We start from the raw sequence: 27,407 nt of genomic DNA, 5'->3' as shown, positions 1-27,407 counted from the left end.
TCCTCCTATCCACGCTTGCGCAGTGTTTTCTGGTAGTCGTTGCCGGGGGTCATGGGGATGAAGATTAGTGAGTCTTCCTCGTCACCGCTGGTTGACCTCATCTCAGTGCAGACTCATAAGCTTCTCAGCTTCTGCTTAAACTGCAGATTCGGTTTCAGTTGGTTCTTGAAATGTGTTTCCTGTTTTCTATCAGGAACTGTTTTTCGTGAGGAATCCCAGAATTTCCTGCCTCAGTTTCTTTGCACAATAGGTAGCAGAATATACAGTACATGTCCCTTACCTCTCTTATCTGCTGAAATCCTTTTGGCTTCCTTTCACATGCTCATTAGCCCATCTTATCTACGAAAATTCTTTCAGCCTCCTCTCAGTCCCCCCTTTTGGAGAGGATTAGTAAATTCTTTTACTATTTTAATACAGTGTTTCTTTCATCCAACATTCTCTCAAAGTATTCATTGGACTCCAATTTTCGTCTTAATTGATTCTTCTTCCTCACTATAGGAGTCTCCCGTATTCTTAAAACACCACAAGGCACATCGTATTACTATGCAGGGTGCAATGGGCAAAATTACAACTATGATTATTGTGACAAATAGCTGTTTCAGCCAAGTTAAATTCGGTAGCCAGGAAGTTGATTTTTCTAACCAATCTGTAATCCCCCAGGAGGAATCATCCTGAGCTACTGCATGTAGGATTTTTTTCTTTCCCCAAATCTGTCTGTATCTGTTTTTGCTTGTTTACATATACACAAGTCTGATTTATTACCGTACATAGTCCCCCTTCCTTAGCTAAAAGCATGTCCAGTCCCATTCTATTTCGGAGCACCACTTTATGTAGGGACGAAACCTCCTCTTGCAGTGCTGAAAGATCATCGGCTGTAGCATTCTCAATGGCTTCTAGTGTGGCTGAAATATTTACAATAGCTTTCTCTAATTCACTCACTCCTAAGGATGGGATCAGCCATCTAACGAAACTGTGGAACCCTGTGGGCCTTATTACAAGGGGATTATCTGGGACAGCATGGGTCTGCCTCCATAAAGTCTAAATTATTCCCGGGTGTGGTTCAGTAAAAATACCTCCTTGTGGGTTAAGATAGCCGCCAATACAATGACCTTTCCAATTTGAGAGGAGGCTTTTTCTGGCGTGCCTGTCTCCACACAACCAATAAAACCCCTTCTGTAACTTGCAAATTTGTGTGAGGGGATTGAGGCCACAACCATCATGCCCCTTTTTATCAGCACATGTCGTGACTCTTGCACCCGACTCTAATTTCGGTAAGATTAAAAATTCCCATGTATTCTGCCGTGTTACAATTATCAGGTTCCTGGGCTAGCCAACTAAGTGGACCTGTACCCACGCACGGGAATTTGTCATTTAAACATTAACTTTCCCACGTGGGAGTAATTCAAATTTCTCACCTAAATATCCATGATCATCATCCCTACCAAACGGACATGTTCCATTTCTTGGGTGTGCAAAGGTTAGTGTCCAATTCATACTGGGTGTTCCCCATACAGGAAATTCCAGGTTACCTTTAGGCAGTTGCATACATACCCAACAGTCAGAAAGGTTAAAACTATTGCTGGCAGGAACTGTTTTTTGTGAGGAATGCCAGAATTTCCTGCCTCAGTTTCTTTGCACAATAGGTAGCGGAAAATATAGTACATGTCCCTTACCTGTCTTATCTACTGAAATCCTTTTGGCTTCCTTTCACATGCTCATTAGCCTATCTTATCTACGAAAATTCTTTCAGCCTACTCTCAGTCCCCCCTTTTGGAGAGGATTAGTAAATTCTTTTACTATTTTAATACAGTGTCTTTCATCCAACATTCTCTCAAAGTATTCATTGGACTCCAATTTTTGTCTTAATTGATTCTTCTTCCTCACTATAGGAGTCTCCCGTATTGTTAAAACACCACAAGGCACATCGTATTACTATGCAGTTGCCTTTCACTAATAGTAATCATGCCTTTCTGAGAGAAGTGCAGGGGCTATACAGCATTGGAATGCCACCCTACACATAGTGTGGGGCAAGCTGGCAGCATGACCCTGTAATAGGGGGAGTCTAGATTGCGAGGCATGGGTGGTGACCCTCTCTTCTTACTCCTGTGGTAGTCAGGCTAGGCTGTGAGTAGAGTTGCTGAGCAGATGTGGTGGGGTGCAATCTATGCTGTATGTACATGGAGTGGGCTGTATGTGAGAGACTGGGGATTTGGTCACGCTGGTTTAGGCCAGTCTTCTGCTCCAGTTTAGCCTGTGATTCACAGATTAGCACTGTTTTACCACAGTGCTGCTACTGCTCAGAGTCAATGGGACTGCCAAGGTGACAGGAAGGTAGAGGAGGGATGAAAATTTCTGTGCAACGAAAATATTACTTTTATTTAAAATAATTAACAAATAAAGCACAAAACCCATACAAATTGTTCTAGACTTTCAGAGTGCATAAGATTATTATTTCATGACATTACATGATGAGTGAAGTTGCATTTGTGTCGTGTTCTATTTTTTTATAGTTTTGTTTCAGCTTTTTTGGTGCACTAAATTAATTGGAGCATCAGCATTTTTGTAGGACAATAGGAACTAAAAATCTTGAAATGCACTTACGTTCCTCCATGATGTTTCAGACTATTAACAGTAGGCTTTGCCTCTTGCGTAATCCCATTATATGTGGTTTTTTTGTTGTTGTTTTTTTTTTTTTTACTATCCCAACCTTTTTGTATATGAGATGCTCAATTATTTTCTCTAAATGACTTTATATTTTGGAGTCAGTATTTTTTGAGTAACTGTATCAATACAAACAACAAATTTGTTGGAACACTTAAAGAAATACAAGGAATCAGACTTCAATTAAAAGGTCAGCTTTCTTGCTGGAATTAGGAAACATTTGGGTTTTTGTTGTCCAAACAAAATTGAGTTAAGTTTAAAGTTTTTTGATAGACTAGCTATAAACAATATGAATTGGACAGCTTGCCACTTTTTGTGCCCCTGAATTTGTCTGGTACTTTCTAGGTGGTGCTTGTGCACTTTGTGCTTTTCTTAAATTTCTGGGCGCTGTTCCTAGGCAGGAAATAGAAGTTTTAAACAGGAATCATATTGGAAAAAGTGATTTTTCATTACAGACCTTAAAATGGCAGCAGTTACAACTATGTCAGTATTTGGAACCAAGATCATAAATTAAAAGAAGTTAACCTCTGTTTTTAAAGAAGATGAATCTTGGAATCTTACATACCACTTAAAAGTTCTGTAGCCATATATCTAGCAGTTAATATAAATGGACCGATGAGACTTGATTCTGGGACACCATGTTCTTAAGTATTGAATGTATGAATCCCTCTTACTTGGAAAAAGAAAACTCTATCATCTGTTATGCTGTGTAAAATGTTTGCAGGTGGAATAGCATATTGAGTTTTTCCCTCCTAGATGATGACTTTGAAGAAGGCCTTCACACCATTTGTTCAGGAAGACATGAATATGCATTCAGTTTTGAGCTTCCACAGATGTAAGTACTTGCATGCAGTACTCAGCTTGTGTGAGAGAATGTGAGGGTACATACCTGCTTAAGAAAAATTACTGTGTGTGTAGGGGAAATCTTTTCATTGGTAGTAGGAGTTGTGCTCAGGCATGCAATAGAGGACATAATGTCATTGAGGTTGTTTTTAAGCTGGTTAAGAGGATGGAGTCAGTCTCTTTTCAGTTGTGCCCAGCGAGAGGACGAGAGGCAATGGGCATAAACTGAAGCACAGGAGGTTCTGGCTGAATATGAGGGGGCACTTTACTGTGAGGGTGACAGAGCACTGGAACAGGTTGCCCAGAGAGGTTGTAGAGTCGTCTTCTCTGGAGATATTCAAAACCCGCCTGGATTCCGTCCTGCGCAATGTTCTGTAGGTGATCCTGCTTGGAAGGGGAGTTGAACTAGATTATCTTCAGAGGTCCCTTCCAACCTCAGCCATTCTGTGTTGTGTCATGTCCCCATTCCCCCCCCACCTGAGCTCATTGTTTCCTAGTTGATTATTCTTTCTTTTGGCTGAGGTCTTTTGGCTCATTGTCTTCTAGTATTTTACTCCTTCACAGAAGAAGGGAATTGAACTGTCATTTGAGTTTTGTAGAGTGGCTGAGGTACCTTTTAAATCAAACAAGGTTTTACTAGAGCTATACAAGCCATCAGAACTAGTGATAAAATAATATCTTGTTTGGGTTCAGTCTGAAACACCTGTGGCAAGCTGAACTGCGTTTGAACAAAATAAGACTTTTCTAGTTTAAATAAGATACATGTATTCAGCCTGGCCTTTATGCAAAAAGCCAGGACGAAAGAGAGCAGATGGATGGGTGGATGAAGCAAGAAGTATTCCCATACCTAATCCTGTTTGTCTCAGAAAGCAAAGGTGAAGCAAGAGTGATAGAAGTCTTAAGATAAATTGATCGGTCAACAATCACAAGCATTGGTCAGAATAATGAAGTTATTTTCAAGTGACTCGAAGGAATAACTATCAAAGCTGGTTTCATAATACTGAAATAACGAAGGCTGGTATTAAATGCCTGAAGAACAGTAGTTTGACACTACTTAGTTACTGTTTATTGCTATCTTGTATCCATAGAATATTCCTAAATTGCTTTAAAACAAAACTGGTGTGGTGGGTTGACCTTGGCTGGCTGCCAAACCCCACCCAGTTGATCCTTTACTCCCCTTTGTCAATAGGATGGGGGGGATGGATGGATGGATGGAAATTTACTGACTGCTTCCCATTGGCAGGCACATGTCCAGTAACTTCCTGGGAAGTGGTGCCTCAATATATGCAGTAGTTGCTCAGGAAGACAAGTGCTATAACAACAAATGTCTGTTGTTCCTCCGTTTCAACTTTCATTGCTGAGCATGTGTTGTGGTTTTAGCCAGCTGGGCAGCTGAGCTCCACCACAACAGCTCTTCACTCTCCCTCCTCAAAGGAAAAGGGGGAGAAAATACAATGCAAAGAGCTCTAGGATTGAGGATAAGAACGGAGATCACTCAATAATATCGCCATGGGCAAAACAGACTCAGCATAGGGAGACTAGAGAAATTTATTACCTATTACTAACAAACTAGAGAAATGAGAAACAAAACAAACTAAAAGTACCTTTCTCCCCCCCATCCACACTCTTGTACATCCTCCCCCATAGCGACGCAGGGGAACAAGGAATGGGGGTTATGGTCAATCTATAGAACTTGACCGCCACGGTTCCTTCATGATCACTCTCTTTCCCTGCTCCAATGTGGAGTCCCTCCCAAGGGATACAGTCCTCCCCAAACTGATTCTGCGTGGGCAGGCAGCACAGGCAGCAGCTCCTCAAGAACTGCTCTGATATGGGCCCATATCATGGGATCCATCTGTCAGAAACAAACTGCTTCAATATGGGTCCCCCATGGGTGGCAGCTCCTGACAGATCTGCTCCTGTGTGGGTTTCTCTCCACGGACTATAGGTCTGGTCCAGAGTCTGCTCGGGCAGGGGCTCTCCACAGGTTGCAACCTCTTTAAAGGCAGATTCATCTGCTCCACCGTGGGATCCTCAATGAGCTACAGCATGGAAATCTGCTCTGCTTTGGTACACCACGGGCTGCAGGGGGACAGCCTGCTCTATGATGGTCCTTTCCACAGGCTGCAGGGGAACTTCCGTGCTGCTGACTGGAACACATCCTCCCCCTTCTCCTTCACTGACCTGGGTGTCTGCAAGGCTGTTTATCACTCCTCACTCACCCAGCTGCTGTTTTGCAGCGGGTTTTTTTCCCTTTCTTAAATCTGCTATCATATAGGTGCAACCAACATCAATTATTGGCTCAGCTCTGGGAAGCAGTGGGTCCCACTGGAGCCAGCTGAAAGTGGCCCTTACCTAACATGGCGTTATGATTTAACCTGGCTGGCAGCTAAGCACCACACAGCCGTACGCTACCCCTCCCCCCTCCCTCTTTGGGATGGGGGAGACAATCAGAAAAAAAGTGAAAGCTTGTAGGCCGAGATAAGTACAGTTTATTAGGACAGAAAAGAAAGGAAAATAATAATAATAATAGTACTACTAATAATAGTGTGTACAAAACAATTGATGCACAATGCAATTGCTCACCATCTGCTGCCTGATGCCCAGTCCAGCCCCGAGCAGCCCCCCACCCCAGCCAGCCCCCCATATTAATTGTTCAGCATGACGTCAGATGGTATGAAATACGCCTTTGGCCAGTTTGGGTCAGCTGTCCTGGGTCTGTTCCCTCCTAACTCCTGCTGCATCCCCAGCCTACCTGCTTGCAGGACAGTGTGAGAAGCTGAAAAGGATTAATGTAAGCACTGCTCTGCACCAATTAAAACATCAGTGTGTTATCAACATTATTCTCATCCTAATCCCAAACACAGCACCATACCAGCTACCAGGAGGAAAATTAACTCTATCCTAGCTGAAACCAGGACAATATCCACCCCTTATTCCATACCATTTATGTCATGCTTAGGTCCCACACTTCCCGCCATATTCCATATTCCAATTAGTCACCACCCTCATATATGTATATGAAATGTTCACTAGGTTTGTTTAGTCTGTGACTGACTTTGAGCTCCATCTGTCCCAGCAGTCTTTCAGGGCAAAAGAGATGGTGTGTGATGTTGGATCGTTGAACACTGAAGCTTGTTCTGGTTCCATTGCACCACTGTGCTTCTCCAACTCTATTGACATTCATTTGTTTTTATCTGCGGGACTTACTGTGATACAATTAATTGGACACTGACATACAGCAGTCACAATAGTGATGACATAGAGTATTAGACAATAAATATGCTACAAGTCAGCTCATGTGCTACTCTCACCAAATATTAAATACCCTTGAGGTACACACCGGACCTCCCCACCCTTCTGCATTATCCACCAAGTGCACTCATATCTCTGGGCAAAAGCAATCCCATGAATGGGTTTGCCTTTGCCTGAGGCAGGAATAGCCCAGACTGTCTTCCCCTGCATGTTTCTTACGTGCACTACAGGGACTATGTCCCCTTCTACAGTACATAACAGGTTTGATTGGGCAGGTCCAGCTCGGTTGGCAAATTCCCTAGCATTGAATAACCAGGTGGCCTTTGCCAAATGTGTATCCCAAAGCTTGAATGTCCCAGCACCCATTGCCTTCAGTGTAGTCTTCAACAGTCCATTGTACCACTCGATTTTCCCAGAGGCTGGTGCATGATAGGGGATGTGATACACCCACTCAATACCATGTTCTTTGGCCCAAGTGTCTATAAGGTTGTTTCGGAAATGAGTCCCGTTGTCTGACTCAATTCTCTCTGGGGTGCCATGTCGCCATAGGACTTGCTTTTCAAGGCCCAGGATAGTGTTCCGGGCGGTGGCATGGGGCACAGGATATGTTTCCAGCCATCCGGTGGTTGCTTCCACCATTGTAAGTACGTGGCGCTTGCCGTTGCGGGTTTGAGGGAGTGTGATGTAATCAATCTGCCAGGCCTCTCCATATTTATATTTCAGCCATCATCCTCCATACCAAAGAGGCTTTAACCGCTTGGCTTGCTTGACTGCAGCACGTTTCGCAATCATGAATAACCTGTGCTATAGTGTCCATGGTCAGGTCCACCCCTCGATCACGAGCCCATCTGTATGTTGCATCCCTGCCCTGATGGCCTGAGGTGTTGTGGGCCCATTGAGCCCATAATAATTCACCCTCATATTGACAGTCCAGATCCACCTGAGCCACTTCAATCTTAGCAGCCTGATCCACCTGCTGGTTGTTTTGATGTTCTTCAGTAGCCCGATTCTTGGGCACATGAGCATCTACATGGCGTACCTTTACAACCAGGTTCTCTACCTGGGCAGCAATATGTTGCCACAATGCAGCAGCCCAGATGGGTTTGTCCCTGCGCTGCCAGTTGTTCTGCTTCCATTGCTGTAACTATCACCACAGGGCATTTGCTACCATCCATGAATCAGTATAGAGATAGAGAACTGGCCACTTTTCTCATTCAGCAATGTCTAAAGCCAGCTGGATGGCTTTCACTTCTGCAAACTGACTCGATTCACCTTCTCCCTCAGCAGCTTCTGCAACTCGTCGTGTAGGACTCCATACAGCAGCTTTCCATCTCCGATGCTTTCCCACAATACGACAGGACCCATCAGTGAAGAGGTCATATTTCTTCTCATTTTCTGGTAGCTTGTTATACGGTGGGCCTTCTTCAGCACGGGCCACCTCCTCCTCTGATGATATCCCAAAATCTTTGCCTTCTGGCCAGTCCAGAATCACTTCCAAGATTCCTGGGCGACTGGGGTTTCCTATTCGAGCCCGCTGAGTAATCAGTGCAACTCACTTGCTCCATGTAGCATCAGCTGCATGATGTGTAGAGGGGACCCTTCCTTTGAACATCTAGCCCAGTACCGGCAGTCGGGGTGCCAGGAGGAGCTGTGCTTCAGTACTGACCACTTCCGAAGAAGACCAAACTCCTTCATATGCTGCCAATATCACCTTTTCAGTTGGAGTGTAGCGGGCCTCAGATCCTCTGTATCCCCGACTCCAAAACCCCAGGGGTCGATCTCGAGTTTCCCCAGGTTCTTTCTGCCAGAGGCTCCAGGTGGGCCATTATCCTCGGCTGCGGTGTAGAGCACATTCTTTACATCTGGTCCTGTTCGGACTGGCCCAAAGGCTACTGCATGAACTATTTCCTGCTTAATTTGTTCAAAGGCTTGTCTTTGCTCAGGGCCCCATTCGAAATCATTCTTCTTACGGGTTACTTGGTAGAGCGGGTTTACAATCAGACTGTAATTTGGAATGTGCATTCTCCAAAAACCCACGACACCTAGGAAAGTTTGTGTTTCTTTTTTCCTAGTTGGTGGAGACATAGCTGTTATTTTGTTGATCACATCCATTGGGATTTGACGACGTCCATCTTGCCATTTTATTCTTAAAAACTGGATCTCTTGTGCAGGTCCTTTGACTTTATTTTGTTTTATGGCAAAACCAGCCTTCAGAAGGACTTGGACTATTTTCATCCCTTTCTCAAAAACTTCCTGTGCTGTGTCACCCCACACAATGATGCCATCAACGTACTGCAGGTGTTCAGGAGCTTCCCCCTGCTCCAGCACAAACTGGATCAGTACATGGCAAATGGTAGGGCTGTGTTTCCACCCCTGGGGCAACCGATTCCAGATGTATTGGACACCCCTCCAAGGGAAAGCAAACTGTGGCCTGCACTCTGCTGCTAGAGGGATGGAGAAAAATGCATTAGCGATATCAGTTGTGGCATACCACTTGGCTGCCTTTGATTCCAGTTCGTACTGGACTTCTAGCATGTCTGGCACTGGAGCACTCAGTGGTGGCGTGACTTCGTTCAGGCCACGATAGTCCACTGTTAGTCTCCACTCACCATTAGACTTTCGCACTGGACATATGGGACTATTAAAAGGTGAATGAGTCTTGCTGATCACTCCTTGGCTCTCCAGCTGACGAATTAGCTTATGGATGGGAATCAAGGAGTCTCTGTTGGTGCGATATTGCCACCGGTGCAAAGTTGTGGTAGCGATTGGCACTTGCTGTTCTTCGACCCTCAGCAACCCCACAACAGAAGGGTCCTCCGAGAGACCGGGCAAGGTAGACAACTGTTTAATGTCCTCTGTCTCTAAGGCAGCTATGCCAAAATCCCACCAGAACCCTTTTGGGTCCTTGAAATATCCTCTCCTGAGATGCTAAAGTTGTACGGTGCATCCCGGCCAGTCAGAATACGGTGCTTTTGCCACATTCCCAGTTAGACTCACTTCAGCCTCCAATACAGTTAACTGCTGGGATCCCCCCGTCACACCATAAATACAGATGGGCTATGGCCCTTTATAGCTTGATGGCATTAGAGTACATTGTGCACCGGTGTCTACCAAAGCCTTATACTTCTGTGCGTCTGACATGCCAGGCCATCGAATCCACACAGTCCAATAAACTCGATTGTCCCTTTCCTCCCCCTGGCTGGAGGCAGGACCTCTCTAATCCTGGTCAGAATCTTCATTTCTGTGCAAAGGACTGCCCGCTGGAAGTTCGAGCAGGAAGTTTCTCACAGAACCCCCCTTTCTTGATTGTTTTTCCTTGCAATTCACGTACCCATGCCTCTAGGGTCGAGGTAGATTTTCCATCCCATTTTCCCATGAACTCTCCATGGTCACGTAGGTAAAACCACAGGGTGGCACGGGGTGTGTACCCACTATATCTCCTTCCTTGCATGGATGGACGCTTACCCCTGATAGCTGAGACACTAGTTTGTACAGGTGGGGAGGAAGATGTATTCTCTCTAACTTGGTTGGAAACTTCAGAAAGTTTCTCCAAAGTATTCTCTTTTAGTTGGTGGAACTCTTGAAAATGTTTTTCCGCAGCCAAGACACAGGCCTTTAGGGAAGAGGGAGCTGAGACTTTCTTTGTACTGCCAGAGTTGTTCAGCCAATTCATCCACCATGGGTTCCTCATGGTCTTTCCAGGTCATTACTGCCAATGAGTTGTCTAGGTCATCATAAATCACCTCCTGTATGGTTAATTCTCTCAGGTACTGGATTTCCTTCTCCATGGGGGTCCATTTGCCTGGTTGACATACAAGATCTTCCTTGAAGGGATACCTTTCCTTCACACCTGACAAGAGACACCTCCAGAGGGTGAAGATTTATGCTCCGTTTCCAATTGCTTTGTCAATGTCTGTGTCCCTAGCAAGGGATCCCAGCTGCCTGGCTTCCCTGCCCTCTAATTCCAGACTCTTGGCACTGGGGCAGCCAGGTGACAATGTGCTCACCTGGACAACGACCGAAATCCTTTCGCATATCTTGTAGCTCACAGTGGTATAGGCCTCGGGTAGTTATTGATGCTTTTATGATATCATCCTCTTCATCTTCCCGTTCGTATGATAGCCCAGGCACTGCGGAGTAGCCCATCTCATAGTCGTCTTCTTCCCCAGTCTGAGTAGGAGTTCCTCTGTGTTCTAAACGACCTGACTTTGTCATCCATTGTTTCCTCTTGGTTAAACGGGCAACTTGCACTGCTACAGTCCATTTCCCTAACCCAGCTGCAGGGCTCGTCACAGGGGTTGGAACGACCGTACCGCCTGTCACAGGGGCTGGAGTGGCCACAGGGGCTGTCATTAGGTTTATAGCTGCATCGTTTGCAGCTCAATAGGCATAGGCCAGACCCCAGCATGTTGCAGTGATTTGTGTCTCTTTCGAATTGCCAGAGTGATGACGCCCCTTTTTCAAGCATTCTACCAGTTTTTTAGGATTTTGCAGTTGTTCAGGGGTGAATTTCCAAAACACTGAAGGTACCCACTGCTCTAGATACCTGCCCAAATCCTCCCACACTCCCTGCCACTCATAACCATCCTGTCTCAGGACCGATCTCTGGATGGCATTCCTAAGTAGTTGTTTAAACAAAACCTGAAGCACATTCAGGAGACATAAGAATAACAACATGCTGGTCTGAACATCCCAAGGATATTCAAAATCTTGAAGAGCTATTGTAATTAGCCCAGAGGAGAAGAGGGTGGTGAAGGAGAAAGGGAGAGTGAACAAGTAGGAAAAAACATCTCCCCCTGTCCCCTCCATAGATTGGCTCCCTGATGAAAAAAGGCAATAGGTGTAATTGTTAAGAGTTTCTGAGATGTAGTTTCCAAAGTACAGTCGACAACAGTGCTGAGTACGAATACCATGTTAGTCTCATGACCAGCAATTTCATCATATCATAAGCCAGTGTTACACTGCAGAGTAAAGTAATGATCTTAAACCAGGTCCTGGAAAGGATAAACAGCACGAGAGGGAACACACACAGTAAGTAATGTGCTATATAACTCAATTCAGAAAACAGGCACAGCAGACCTGAGATCACAAAAATCAACATTGTGACTAGCAACTATTAATCAGATCTAATACTTATACCAATTTTAGTTTAACACACTCTGGTCAGATCTGTCATTAGCTGAACCCTTCAAGCCCCACGTTGGGCCCCAAAAAGGACTTTTGTGGTTCGACTCGGTCAGCAGCTAAACACCAAACAGCCGTTCACTCACCCTCCCCTCCTCCCTCTCTGGGATGGGGGGAGAGAATTAGAAAGAAATGAAAACCTGTGGGTTGAGATAAAGACAGTTTATTAGGACAGGAAAGAAAGGAAAATAATAATAATAATAATAATAATAGTGCTACTACTAATAATATGTATAAACAAGTGATGCACAATGCAATTGCTCACCACCTGCTGACCGATGCCCAGCCTATCCCCGAGCAGCTGGTCCCCCCACCCTGGCCAGCCACTCCATATTAATTGTTCAGCATGACGTCAGGTGGTATGGCATACCCCTTTGGCCAGTTTGGGTCAGCTGTCCTGGTTCTGTCCCCTCCCAACTCCTGCTGCACCCCCATCTTGCCCGCTGGCAGGACAGAGCGAGAAGCTGAAAAGTGCTTGACTTAGTGTAAGCACTGCTCTGCAACGACTAAAACATTGGTGTGTTATCAACATTATTCTCATCCTAAATCCCAAACACAGCACCCTACCAGCTACTAGGAGGAAAATTAACTCTATCCTAGCCAAAACCAGGACACATGGGGCAGCTTCTGGATTCTTCTCACAGAAGCCACCTCTGAAGCCCCCTGCTACCAAAAAACCCCTTGCTATGTAAACCTACTACAGTATGTCTCATGGTATGGAATGTTCCTTTGGTCAGTTTGGGTCAGCTGTCCCAGCTACGTCCCACATAAATCTCTGGCCTACTGTGGGGGGTTGGAGAGAAGACCTTGATCTGTTGCAAGCACTGCTCAGCAATAGCTAAAACCCTTCTGCATTATGAACTCTGTTTTAGCCACAAATGCAAACCACGGCACTACATGGGCTGCAGTGAGGAAAGTTACCTCCATTCCAGCCTGCCCTAATACAACTGACTACAAAGTAAGAGACCAAAACAAGACACTGACTGGCCCTACTGTTTTTTGCCTTTAAGGGGGGGTGGGGGGTGGGGGGTGGAGGAGGAAGACGACAAGGGCAGGATGAAACATTCAAGACTGATTGGAAAATCCTTTCATTTGTGTTATTAAAAAAAAAAAAAAAAAGAAAAAAGTAAACACTTCAGATGCAGGAAAAGAGATGCCAAATCTGTAGCTGAAAAAAACATTCTAGTGAAGTTAGTGAAGTACTCGCATGGCTAGTATTATTCCTTCCCCGTCTTCCATAGGGAAGCTTTACAAATAATTTGTTTTATTACGATGTGTTTCCAACAGAGTACAATATTTTAAAAAAAAAAAAAAAAGCACTTTTGAGATTAAAGGAGGCAAAGGTTAGGAAAAGACAAGACTTTGATATTCCAGTTATATTCAGCTAACTGTAATGTTATGTCCTTCATTTTATGATGTTACAGGTGTGTATGGGGGGGGGAAGGGGTGATACTGAAAGTTTTGGAGAAATTTTCAACATCTTTTTTTCTTCCAATTCCCAAAAAGGACTCTGTCTTTCAGAGTTCAGAACAGTCTTTATATTTTTGCTGTCACTCTTTCCCCTCTCCCCTCCCCCCCCCCCCCCCCCCCCGTTTTTTAAGATGGCCTCATCAGGATAAAGGAAAATTAGATGTTCAAAATAGCCTCTCTATTTGGAACTCTAAAAAAATTTAGCTACCCTACTTAAGGCAAAACAAACTACAAATGTACTCAGTTACAGTTAAACCAAACCACTGACATACCAACCAAGTAAACGCTACACAGTTACTTATGAAATACCATGTCCAAAACAATAATTGGATGATACTAATGCTAATTTCAAGTTGGTAGTCTTAATTAGTCCCTAAAAGGGCAAATTCCACACTTGAAAGTGGCCTCTAAAGTTTACGGAGATGTGTACTTCTCTGGCTTTTTCACAGAGTCACAGAATCACAGAATCATCTAGGTTGGAAGAGACCTCCAAGATCACCTAGTCCAACCTATGACCTAACACTAACAAGTCCTACACTAAACCATATCACTAAGGGCTACATCTAAACGTCTTTTAAAGACCTCCAGGGATGGTGACTCAACCACTTCCCTGGGCAGCCCATTCCAATGCCTAACAACCCTTTCAGTAAAGAAGTTCTTCCTAATATCCAACCTAAACCTCCCCTGGCACAACTTTAGCCCATTCCCCCTTGTCCTGTCACCGGGCACGTGGGAGAATAGACCAACCCCCACCTCGCTACAGCGTCCTTTAAGGTACCTGTAGAGAGCGATAAGGTCGCCCCTGAGCCTCCTCTTCTCCAGGCTGAACAGTCCCAGCTCCCTCAGCCGCTCCTTGTAAGACGTGTTCTCCAGACCCCTCACCAGCTTTGTTGCCCTTCTCTGGACTCGCTCCAGCACCTCCATGTCCTTCTTGTAGTAAGGGGCCCAAAACTGAACACAGTACTCGAGGTGTGGCCTCACCAGGGCCGAGTACAGGGGGACAATCACTTCCCTGGTCCTGCTGGCCACACTGTTTCTGATACAAGCCAGGATGCTGTTGGTCTTCTTGGCCACCTGAGCACACTGCTGGCTCATATTCAGCTGACTATCAACCAGTACTCCCAGGTCCATCTTTGCCAGGCAGCTTTCCAACCACTCATCTCCCAGCCTGTAGCGCTGCTTGGGGTTGTTGTGCCCCAGGTGCAGGACCTGGCACTTGGCCTTGTTGAACTTCATACAGTTGACCTCAGCCCATCGCTCCAGCCTATCCAGATCCTCCTGCAGAGCCTTCCTACCCTCGAGCAGATCGACACATGCACCTAACTTGGTGTCATCTGCAAACTTATTGAGGGTGCACTCGATCCCCTCATCCAGATCATCGATAAAGATATTGAAGAGAACTGGCCCTAGTACTGAGCCCTGGGGGACTCCACTAGTGACCGGCCTCCAACTGGATTTAACTCCACTCACCATTACTCTTTGGGCTCGGCTATCCAGCCAGTTTTTAACCCAGTGAAGTGTATGCCAGTCCAAGCCATGAGCAGCCAGTTTCTTCAGGTGAATGCTGTGGGAAACGGTGTCAAAAGCCTTACTGAAATCAAGGTGGACCACATCCACAGCCTTTCCCTCATCCACTAAGTGCGTCACTTTGTCATAGAAAGAGATCAGGTTCGTCAAGCAGAACCTGCCCTTCATAAACCCATGCTGACTGGGCCTGATTGCCTGGTTGCCCTGCAAGTGCCGCGTGATGACCCTCAAGATAATCTGCTCCATGAGCTTCCCTGGTACTGAAGTCAAACTAACAGGGTTATAGTTTCCTGGGTCTACCCTCTGGCCCTTCATGTAGATGGGCGTCACGCTTGCTAGTCACCAGTCGACTGGGACCTCCCCTGATAGCCAGGACTGCGAGTTCTCTCAGTACCCTGAGGTGGATCCCATCTGGCCCCATCGACTTGCGTATATCTAAGTGCTGTAGCAGGTCACCAACCGTTTCCTCGTGCATTATGAGGGCCACATCCTACTCCCCATCCCCTTCCACCAGCTCAGGGTACTGGGTACCCAGAGAACAACTGGTCTTGCTGCTAAAGACTGAGGCAAAGAAGGCATTAAGCACCACAGCCTTTTCCTCATCTCTTGTCACTAAGTTTCCCCCCGCATCCAGTAAAGGATGGAGATTCTCCTTAGTCCTCCTTTTTGTGTTGATGTATTTGTAAAAACGTTTTTTGTTATCTTTAACAGCAGTAGCCAGATTGAGCTCCAGATGAGCTTTGGCCTTTTAAATTTTGTCCCTGCACAGCCTTACAACACCTTATAGTCCTTCTGAGTGGACCGCCCTCTTTTCCAAAGGTCATAAATGCTCTTTTTCTTCCTGAGCTCAAGCCACAACTCTCTGTTCAGCCAGGCCGGTCTTCTTCCGTGCCGGCTTGTCTTTGGGCACGTGGGGACAGACTGCTCCTGAGCCATTAAGATTTCCTTCTTGAAGAGTGCCCAGCCTTCCTGGACTCCCCTGCCCTTCAGGACTGCCTCCCCAGGGACTCTGCCAACCAGTGTCCTGAACTGCTCAAAGTCTGTCAGTTTTACTGATCCCCCTCCTGACTTCGCCAAGGATAGAGAACTCTATCATTTCGTGGTCACTCTGCCCAAGACAGCTCCCGACCACCACATCTCCCACCAGTCCTTCTCTGTTTGTGAACAGAAGGTCTAGCGGGGCACCTGTGGTGGTTTTACCGTGCTAGGCAGCTGAACACCACAACCGCTCTCTCACTCCCCCTCCTTAGAAGAGGAGGGGAAGAAGTAAAGGAAAGAACAAGTCATGGGTTGAGATAAGGATGATGTAATTAAAGGGAAAAAAATAATTATTAAGGAAAGATTATTATTAATTAAACAATTTAACTAAACAATTTAACTAAACAAAACAAGTAAAGGCTATGTGGAAGTGCAGAGGAAAGAAATTACTCTCTACTTCCCACAAATGAGCGATGCTTGACCACCTCCTTGAAGCAGGGCCTCAACGCACGTAGCCGGTGTTCGGGAGAAGGACAGACGTTTTCACGACAAGAGCCCACCCCTCCCCTCTTCTTCCCTTTTCCACCTTTTATTGCTGAGTGTGACATCATATGGTATGGAATATCCCTTTAGTTGGTTTAGGTCAGCTGCCCTCGTGATGTTTCTTTTCTCACTTTTTTGCCCACCCCCTAGGAGGGTTAGAGAGAGTCCTGATGCTGTGCACTGCTCAGCAGCAGACACAACACTGGTGTGATACCATTGCTGTTCTAGCTACGAGTGCAGAGCACAGCACTGTATGGGCTGCTGCAGGGAAAGTTAACATCCCAGCCCGACCCAGTACAGCACCTCCCCTGGTAGGCTCACTAACCATCTGCGTCAGGGAACTGTCTATCTTCCACGCTCTCCTGAAACCTCCTAGACTGCTTCCTCTGAGCTGTATTGTATTTCCAGGATATGTCTGGGAAGTTAAAGTTCCCCCCAAGAACAAGTGTTGGCGATTTCACAACTTCTGCCAGCTGCCTGTAGAGCTCCTCACCTGTCTCCTCATCCTGGTTTGGCGGTCTATAACAGACCCCCACCAGGATGCTTGCCTTGTTGGCCTTCCTGCTGATCCTAACCCATAGGGACTCAACCTTATCTTTCCCAGTCTCGAGTTCCACAACATCAAAACACTCTCTAATATAGAAAGCCATACCACCACCCCTTCTGTGCTACCTGTCCCTTTTGAAGAGCCTATAGCCAGTCATTGCAGCACTCCAGTCATGGGAGTGGTCCCACCACATTTCAGTGATGGCAACCAAGTCATAGCTTTCCTGCCGCACGATGGCTTCCAGCTCCTCTTGTTTGTTGCCCATGCTGCGTGCATTAGTGTAGATGCACTTCAGCTGGGCCATTGCCTTCTCCCTCGACCCTGACATTGTTCCCCCAGGATCATCTGTAACAAGCCTCATTTCATCCCCTTCCCCCTTCTTACCTAGTTTAAAGCCCTCTCAATGAGCCCTGCCAGCTCCTGGGCTAGTATCCGTTTTCCCCTTAGAGACAGGTGGGACCCATCTGCAGTTATCAGGCTGGGTGCTGAGTAAAGCACCCCATGGTCAAAAAAAACCCACAAAATTTCTGTGTTGGCACTAGCCTCTGAGCCATGTATTTATCAGGTGGGCTTTCCGTGTCCTCTCTGTACCCCTCCCTGCCACTGTAGGGATGGAGGAAAACACCACCTGTACTCCCGCTCCATCTACGAACCGTCCAAGTCCCTTGAAGTTCCTTTTGATAGCCTTCAGGCTTCTCTCAGCAATTTCATCATTGCCAGCCTGGACTATCAATAGAGGATAGTAATCAGAGGGGTGAACCAGGTTAGGAAGGTTTCTGGCAATGTCCCTGACCCAGGCCCCAGGGAGGCAGCAGACTTCCCTACAGGTAGGGTCAGGCCAACATATAGGGCCCTCTGTTCCCCTGAGAAGGGAGTCACCTACAGCGATTACCCTTCTTTCTTTCTTAGTAGAGGAAGTCTTTTGAGGTGTGGAGTCAACTTCCTCGCCCTAGGCATCCTCCTGGGTGGACTTTTGACCTCATCCTCACCCACTACTCTATCAAGCTCCAAGGCCTCAAACCTCTTGTGTAAGGGCACCTGGGAAGGCGAGGCCAGTAGGGAGGGGGGTTGCCTGCGATGCCGAGCAGGGACCTGCTTCCATTCCTCATCTCCTAGGTCTCTTCCTTCTGCTCGACAGCGACAGGGCAGAGGGTCCACCCCTATTTGGGGTGTTTCACCCCGGTGCCTTTCTCCCAGGCCTTGCAGGGAGTTGCTCCACTAATCTATCTCCTGCTCACGCTCCCTGATAGTCCTTAACCTCTCCACCTCCTCCTTGAGCTCTGTCACACGGTGTCTCTGCCGCCCTCAGATGGCAGCAACAGGCTCAGGCACTCCCTGCACCCAGAGACCTGAACTGCAGCATTTTGGAGCAGGCAGGCAGTCTGGGTGGCCGCAGACTTTCTAGGAAGAGTTTTCTGTCTGGTACAGACCATGGTGGTTTAGCTATAGGTAGACAGCCAGTAGATGAGCTGTTCTTCTGAGTGGGGCGGGATGCTCTGCCCTGTCTGAGCGTGCGCCCTGCCTGTTCTTTTCTAGAACGGTTCTTTATTTGATTATTAAAAATTCCAATAAAACTGATGTTGGATGAACTAGAGACAATATTTTCTCCCAGCTTTAATCTTACATTTTCTGAGATGTGGAAATTGTGCGAATAAGTTATGCTTATTATGATGCTTTAAAAATACAAATTTATGTGCTAATTCCTAATCTGATCAGTTGTATTATTATTAAAAAGATTAAAAACTTGCATTCAGTTTTTGACCTCTGTCCTGCACAGACCAGTTGCTACCTCATTCGAAGGCAGACATGGCAGTGTACGCTATTGGGTGAAAGCTGAATTGCATAGGCCTTGGCTTCTACCAGTAAAACTAAAGAAGGAATTTACAGTCTTTGAACATATAGATATCAACACCCCTTCATTACTGGTAAGAATTGACAGAATTACTCGTTCTTTGTTTTTGGCATTAAAAATAATGAAATATAGTAACTGAAAAAAAATCATCTAATTTTCCCTAGTATTTATTTGCTGGTTTAACTACAGCTCATCTTTAAGTATAAGACCAGTTTATCAACTCTTTAACTGCTAGTGTTTTGAATGTTAAGTTATCTGTACTTGGAGTTGCTTGCTTTTTATTATATATAAAATGCATTTGTCAATTTAAATTGTTACTACTAAATTTTAGAATCTCATTAAGGAGGAAAACTTTGAACTGTTCAACTGTAAATAAAGAATCTATGGAAGGATCAGTCCAACTCTTAATATTTTAGCAAGGGACTGCTGACTTAAACCACAGTAATTTTTTTTACTTTGCATTTTTATAACTGATAACTTCCATACGGATAACTTTCTACTAATGGGGAGAAACGATCCCAATTCTGTGTAATCCTTCTCTGAAATTTCATTTTATTGAAAGCAACTGTGATATTAAAATGATTTTAATGAAGATTTTATTTCAGTCTGGCCTCAAATTCCTCTTTTTTTCCCTTCCTCAAATTTTAATCGGGGGGGGGGGGGATTAAGTCTGTTGAAATTCCTTGTGTGCATGGATGAAAAATCAGACTCACAAATGTACCTTGTGCAAATTCCGTTGAGATCAAAGGACTCTCATTTGACTTTAATGGGCTTTAGATCAAGTGCCAAATCTTGATGTTGTGTAAAATAAGAAGGTTGGTTTTTTTGGTTTTTTTTGTTTTTTTTAAATACAGATGAAACAGGATTACTTGGAAACTGATGAAATAGCAGGAGTCAAGATAACTAAGCTAAATTACTGTTATTTCTTTCTGAAATACCACTTAATGGGAAAGTGGGAAGATGTTCTAATTTACTAATAAATGAAAAGCTTTGCAATAGTGTGTTGGGATGTGCAGGCTATGAAGTCTTTTGCTTTAAGCAATACAGTATTTAGTTTTAGTAAAAACTTGTTTTTAAATATGGCTGTAGTATGGAGGATAGTAGAAAAAGCAATGTTAATACAGTAATGGAATTAGGACAAACATTATATCAGTGTAATGCTGTTTAAATTGCTTGGGACTTCTATGGAAGTAGCTTTGTTTATCAAAATTTGTAATAATAAACATCATAAAAATTATTTTTTCCTTTGATTAAAATAACTGAAGAGATTCATGAAGCTCTTAATTTAATGGATAATACTGTTCTATTCTTGCAGTCACCTCAAGCAGGCGCAAAGGAAAAGACTCTGTGTTGTTGGTTTTGTACCTCGGGCCCAATATCCTTAAGTGCCAAAATTGAAAGGAAGGGCTACACCCCAGGTATGCAACAGATGCAATTATAGGAAATGTTTTTTCCTTTCCTTTTAAAGCTACAGTTTGTACTTAAAGTAAAAAAATGTTTTGTTTCCCTTATAAAAAATATCCTTTCTGCTTCATTTATACCACCTCAGTCTGCTTTCAGTGGTCTTAACTAAGAGTATACTGATTAAGGCAGCACTGGCATTTTTTTTTTATCCCTGTCCATAGCAGGGGGGGTGGAACTATATGACCTTTAAGGTCCCTTCCAACCCAATACATTCTATGATTCTACTTGTATCTAGATTGTTGAAGGACATTTGCTTCTATTAATTTGCATGTTTTTTGCTTTCAGAATAGCTCATGTGGATCTTTCTTCCATTAGCATTAGTGGATGTTTTTCCATGTAGAACAGTGAGAGCAGCATCTGGTGCATTATAATAGTACATAGAATGCAATGGTTTGAATAAGGAAATGTAAGTGTAAAGAGAACCTTGCAGGGAAGGGATGTCATCCAGAGGGACCTTGTCAGAAAGGTAGGCCCTTGCAACCAACATGTGGTTCAGCAAGGCCAAGTGCAAGGTCCTGCACCTGGATCCAGGCAATCCCAAGCACAAATACAGGCTGGGTGGAGAATGGACTGAGAGCAGCTCTGATGAGAAGTTGGTTGACGAGAAGCTTGACACAAGCTGGCAATGTGTGCTTGCAGCCCAGAAAGCCAACTCTATCCCGGGATGCATCAAAAGAAGCGTGGCCAGCAGGTCGAGGGAGGTGATTCTTCCCCCTCTACTCTGCCCTCATGAGACCCCAACTGGAGTACTGTGTTCAGCTCTGGGGCCTGCAGCACAAGAAAGACATGGAACTGTTAGAGCAGGTCCAGAGGAGGGCCACAGAGGTGATCAGAAGGCTGGAGCACCTCTCCTATGAATAGAGGCTAAGAGCTGGAATTGCTCAGCCTGGAGAAGAGAAGGCTCTGGAGATACTTTACAGTAGCCTTCCAGTACTTAAAAGGGGCCTACGGGAAAGATGGGGAGAGGCTCTTCATCAGGGAGTGTAGTGGTTGGACAAGGGGTAATGGCTTTAAACTAAAAGAAGGTAGGTTTAGATTAGCTATAAGGAAGAAATTCTTTACTCTGAGGTTGGTGAGGCACTGGAATGGGTTTCCCAGAGAAGTCATGGATGCTCCATCCCTGGAGGTGTTCAAGACCAGGTTGGATGGGGCTTTGAGCAACCTTGTCTAGTGGGAGGTGTCCCTGCCCATGGCAGGAGGGTTGGAACTAGATAATCTTTAAGGTCCCTTCCAACCCAAACCATTCTATGAACATGAAGATCTGTTTTTCAGGTGAATCAATTCAAATCTTTGCTGAGATTGAGAACTGCTCTTCCCGTATGGTGGTGCCAAAGGCATCCATTTACCAAACACAGGCATTTTATGCCAAAGGGAAAATGAAAGAAGTCAAACAGCTTGTTGCTAACCTGCGTGGGGAGTCCTTGTCATCTGGCAAAACAGAAAACTGAAATGGCAAACAGTTGACAATTCCACCTATTTCCCCTTCAGTCCTTGACTGTAGTATAATCCGTGTGGAGTATTCACTGATGGTATGTTGGATGATCTGTTTCACTCTCAAGCATGAGTCATTTCCATCATTCCATACAGATTCCTAGCACAGCATTTTGTGATAATCGGTTAAAAAATAAATGCATGTTCTAGTATTTGTGTCCTGACAGGAGATCTGTAAGTAAATTTGGTTTAAATCATGTAAGTTCTTTAAAACAATTGTGTGTCAGCTAAGCAAACATTTCATGAGTAGACTGCATTTCCATGTGAGGGCCCACGTTAAGAATCATGAATTTCTTTTAACTTGGAGGGCTTATGTCTCCATAGGGACATGGGTCCTAGAAGAGATGATTAGAAACAAGTTCTTCATGGAAACTTCCATGGAAAGACAACTTAGTCTAATACTTATATGTGGGTTTCTATTGCCCTTCATTAATCATACATGATTTTTCTTCAGGTATATGTTGATATTCCAGGAGCTGTGGATTTATTCCTTAACTTACCACTGGTCATTGGTACCATTCCTCTGCATCCATTTGGTAGCAGAACATCAAGTGTGAGCAGCCAGGGTAGCATGAACATGAGTTGGCTTAGTCTGATACTGCCTGAAAGACCGGAAGGTAACTTAACAATACAAATCCCAGTCAATTTGCTAGTCTATTCTTATTTAATCACTGCCATCTTGTGAACAGACTTGAATTACATCCTTTCATAATAAAGCCCACACAAAATCTGTTGTGGATGTTTTCTTGTCTCCTGTTTGTCCTGTGTAAAAGAACAAAGTTTCTTCCCTCCCTGCCTTTCTCTCTCTAGGAAAGGCAGTGAAAATCAGATGCCTTGGAAGCTGGCAGAAGTAAAAGTGCAGGATGCCACTTTATCTGAGCACAGCTTCATTGCTTTCACCTTCAGTATCCTGATCACATCCTTGGTTATAAGGAATTGCAACCAATAATAGAAGTTTCTGTGATTGCTCACCAAACTTAGTAGCCAAGACTTTGTGAAAAGTTAATATTCTTTTCTATGGTAAATCTCTTATGGCTAAAGAAGGAACTATGCATTATCTCCTTCCCTCTGTTTTCATATATCTTTAAAAAATAAAAAATAATAATAATAAAAAATTAAGTATAAATCCCAGAGTCGGATTTCTGGAGTCCAGAGGACTGCAGTGTTCTGTCATTACTACCTTTACAGAAATACATTGTCTTTGGTATGCTTTAAATTTTAAGGGGATGATTAAGCCACAATAAACAGTGGTCATTCTGGTTTTTTGAACATAAGCTTATCTTGGAATAAAAGGAAATAGCCTAATCTCCCCTTTTTAAACAATTTTTAAGTTACCTACCTGATGGTGGTTTAAAGTTTAGCATATGTCACGTTATATATTTTAACATGCACAAGAACTTGTTTGAACGTCTCCCTTCAGCACCTCCTAGCTATGCAGAAGTGGTCACAGAGGAACACAGACGGTCTAGCCTTGCACCTATATCTTCTTGTGATGATTTTGAGAGAGTGCTTCAGGGACCTTTATTTGCGTATGTCCAGGAGTTCCATTTTCTGCCTCCACCCTTATATTCAGAAGTAGGTACATCTGGCAAAACTGTTTCTCCTTCTGTAGATCAAGAGAAACCATTTAAATGATGAACAGAGAATAATCTGTTCTGTTTTTTCTTTTTTTTTTTTTTTGGCGGGTGGTGGTGGTGGTTTGCAAGATGCATGTGAATTACATCAAGATTTTTTTCCATGCCTGTTTTACAGCATGGGTAACCCTCGCTTTTTTGTAAATGTGACCTCTGCAACCTTACATTTAAAAGGTGCTCTGTAAAGTGCCTTGGTTCTTCTATGCTATTTTCTGGAGCTGTGGATAGGGAAGCCACCTTTCCTTGACAGCACTCTTTCTAGTCAGTACTTTCTGGAATTTTTCAAAGTGTTGTTTACCATTTCAGCAGTAACTTGTTTCTTATTTCTGTAATAAATAAGGCTTTTAGCTCTTTCACTTCTACTGCTTCCTAACATTTTATAGCAAGCACTAAAATATTTAGCCTGAGTGTGTGTTTAAGTACTGTGGATGTAGAGCTTTCAGAAGCTTCATGTATGAAAGTAACATATTGGCATTTATTTCTGACCTGGAGTTTGCTGAAATACAGAGTTCTTCAATGCTTTTGACCTTTACAGAGCTAAAAATGCATCACTGAATAATCTGGAATGAGATACAACTTTCAAAGCTTTTCACCTTTATTTTTTCAAGAAAAAGCAGTGTTATAGGACACAGTATTCACAGAAATACTGTCCCCTGGTAAATTTTAGACTGGGAATCACAGAATGTTGGGGATTGGAAGGGACCTTGAAAGATCATCTAGTCCATATTATCTTAATCTTGTGAATTTTGATTTTATTTCTTGCAGTTGATTCTAAAACGCTCTGGATTGTTGTGGTTTCTTTTTTCCTTCTCTCCTCTTTTCCTTTTGGTTAGATTGATCCAGATCTGCCTACAGCTGAAAGACTATCTTGCCTCTCTCATTAAAGGAACCCATAAAAAGCTGATTTGACTTGGGTTTTGAATCAAACTTGTGTTGAAGATCAAGGTGTCATAGTGGAGATGTGCTTTCAGAATAAGATGTATTATTCTTGCCTATATGATGAATAAATGAAAACAAGCTATGGTCATGCTTTGACACCTACAGCGCATCATAGGACTGCTCCACATATTTGAATGCATGAGTGCTTTCATGCTGTGCATGCCCCCCCCATCAATATCAGCACGTACTAGGAGCAGCCTTACTAGCCTACAGTTGTGTGTCAAAACACTTAAACGATCTTGTAAGAGAAGGATGGCTTCCTCTTAACATTTGAAAATTTGCACAGGATTACTGCTTGTGTTATGTGGTTAAGTGTCACTACAGCTTTTTATCATTTATGATGTACTGCTGTTATTACCTCACCTTACTGGTTTGTGATCTGCACAACAGAGCAAAAGAAAGCTTTGACCAAAAAAAAAAAAAAAGGCAATGAAGACTGACAAATTGACTGATTCTTTTTCTGAGCATGCACCTGGTCAGAGTTGTCCTAGTAGGCTGATCATGTATCACCTCTTCAGCTTGGATCCTATTGGAGATTTATTTACAAACATCACATGCTATCAAGTCAATCCTTGATGTATGTTTTGCAGCCCACTGTAGTAGATGAGCAACAGATATGTGGGAGTGGAGGAAGAGATAACAGAAGGAAAATAAGAGTTTGACAAGACTGTATGCATACCTTCTTGATTTCTTTTAAGAACTTGTTGCCTTTGTACTACTGTTGGAAAGCAACATTTTCTTACAGATTGCCTGAAGATCACTTAATCTCAGGTGAACTTATTGCTTGCCAAACTGTTGGAATGCTATTTTTGTTACATTGCACTGCTGGACTGATTCTATTGTTTTATGTTGCTGTTTTGCTCCTGTTTGAGAGGAGGGACTTTGGATAGGGATGTGCTCAAAATTTACAGTATAAAATCATAAAATCATAGAATAGAATCATAGAATATCCCGAGTTGGAAGGGACCCATAAGGATCATCTAGTCCAACTCCTGGCACCACACAGGTCTGCCCAAAGTTTAGACCATGTGACTAAGTGCACAGTCCAATTGCTTTTTAAATTCAGACAGGCTTGGTGCAGTGACTACGTCCCTGGGGAGCCTGTTCCAGTGTGCAACCACCCTCTCGGTGAAGAACCTCTTCCTCATGTCCAGCCTAAACTTCCCCCGCCTCAGCTTAACACCATTCCCGCGGGTCCTATCACTGGTGTTTACAGTGAATAGGTCACCTGCCTCTCCGCTCCCCCTCGCGAGGAAGTTGTAGACTGCAATGAGGTCCCCCCTCAGCCTCCTCTTCTCCAGGCTGAACAGGCCCAGTGACCTCAGCCGCTCCTCATATGTCTTCCCCTCTAGGCCCTTCACCATCTTCGTCGCCCTCCTCTGGACACTCTCCAACAGTTTAATGTCCTTTTTGTACTGTGGTGCCCAGAACTGCACGCAGTACTCGAGGTGAGGCCGCACCAGCGCAGAGTAGAGCGGGATAATCACTTCCCTCGACCGACTAGCCATGCCGTGCTTGATGCATCCCAGGATACGGTTGGCCCTCCTGGCTGCCGGGGCGCACTGCTGGCTCATATTCAACTTGCTGTCAACCACAACCCCCAGATCCTTCTCTGTGGGGCTGCTGTCCATCATCTCGTCACCCAGTCTGTACGTATAGCCAGGGTTGCCCCGTCCCAGGTGCAGGACCCGGCACTTGCTTTTGTTAAACTTCATGCGGTTGGTGATCGCCCAGCGCTCCAATCTGTCCAGACCTCTCTGCAAGGCCTTTCCACCCTCAGCCGAGTCCACAACTCCTCCAAGTTTGGTGTCGTTGGCAAATTTGCTCAAAACACCTTCTAGTCCTACATCCAAATCATTTATAAAAACATTGAAGAGGACTGGCCTTAAAATGGAGCCTTGAGGGACCCCACTAGTGACCAGCCGCCAGCCAGATGTGGCCCCATTTACCACAACCCTTTGAGCCCTGCCCGTCAACCAATTGCTCACCCATCGTATGATGGTTTTGTTCAGCTGTATGCTGGACATTTTGTCCAGTAGGATCCTATGGGAAACCGTGTCAAAAGCTTTGCTGAAATCCAAAAAGATCACATCAGCTGGTTTCCCTTGATCGACTAGATGGGTGATCTTATCATAAAAGGAAATCAAATTTGTTAGGCAGGACCTACCCCTCGTGAACCCATGTTGGCTGGGACCAGTGACTGCATTGTCCCCCAGGTGTGCTTCAGTAACTTCAAGGATCATCCTCTCCAAAATTTTACGAGGCACTGACGTGAGACTGACAGGCCTGTAATTGCTGGGGTCTTCTTTCTTACCCTTCTTGAAAACTGGCACAACATTTGCCAGCTTCCAGTCTACTGGGACCTCTCCAGATTCCCAAGACCATTGAAAAATAATTGAGAGAGGTCCCGCGATGACGTCAGCCAGCTTTCTGAGCACCCTGGGATGAATCCCATCTGGACCCATGGACTTGTATGGATCCAGGTGGAGCAGCAAATCCCGCACACGTTCAGGGTCTGTAGGGAGTTTGTCATTCCCACCGTCATGGTCCTCCCGCTCAGGGCACCCAGGGTCCCGAAGCCCATCATCAGCATTGAAGACAGAGGTGAAGAAAGCATTAAACGTCTCTGCTTTGCCTATGTCACTGTCTGTGAGGAGACCTTCCCCGTCAAGTAGCGGACCTATGTTTTCTTTGGTTCTCCTTTTTCTGTTCACATATCTAAAAAAACCTTTTTTATTGTCTCCCACAGACATGGCCAGCTTCAACTCTAGTTGGGCTTTGGCCCCGCGAATTTTCTCCCTACAAACACGAATGAATGGTTTGGGTTGGAAGGGACCTTAAAGATCATGTAGTTCCAACCCCACCTGCCATAGGCAGGGATGCGACCCACTAGATCAGGTTGGCCAAAGCCCCATCCAACCTGGCCTTGAATGCCTCCAGGGATGGGGCATCCACAACTTCTCTGGGCAACGTGTTTCAGTGCCTCACTACCCTCACAGTCAAGACTTGCTTTTCAAGG

General features: G+C 44.6%; 1 pseudogene; it reads left to right on the top strand.

Annotated features, from left to right (window-relative positions):
* The first annotated feature begins 51 nt into the window (after positions 1-51).
* Positions 52-26,585, top strand: LOC125181333 (arrestin domain-containing protein 3-like; annotated as a pseudogene).
* Positions 26,586-27,407: the final 822 nt, after the last annotated feature.

This window comes from Anser cygnoides, chromosome W, assembly GCF_040182565.1.
Source record: "Anser cygnoides isolate HZ-2024a breed goose chromosome W, Taihu_goose_T2T_genome, whole genome shotgun sequence".
Classification (NCBI taxonomy): Eukaryota; Metazoa; Chordata; class Aves; order Anseriformes; family Anatidae; genus Anser; species Anser cygnoides.
The sequence above is the reverse complement of the archived record's forward strand: the minus strand, read 5'-3'. Positions and strand labels throughout refer to the sequence as shown.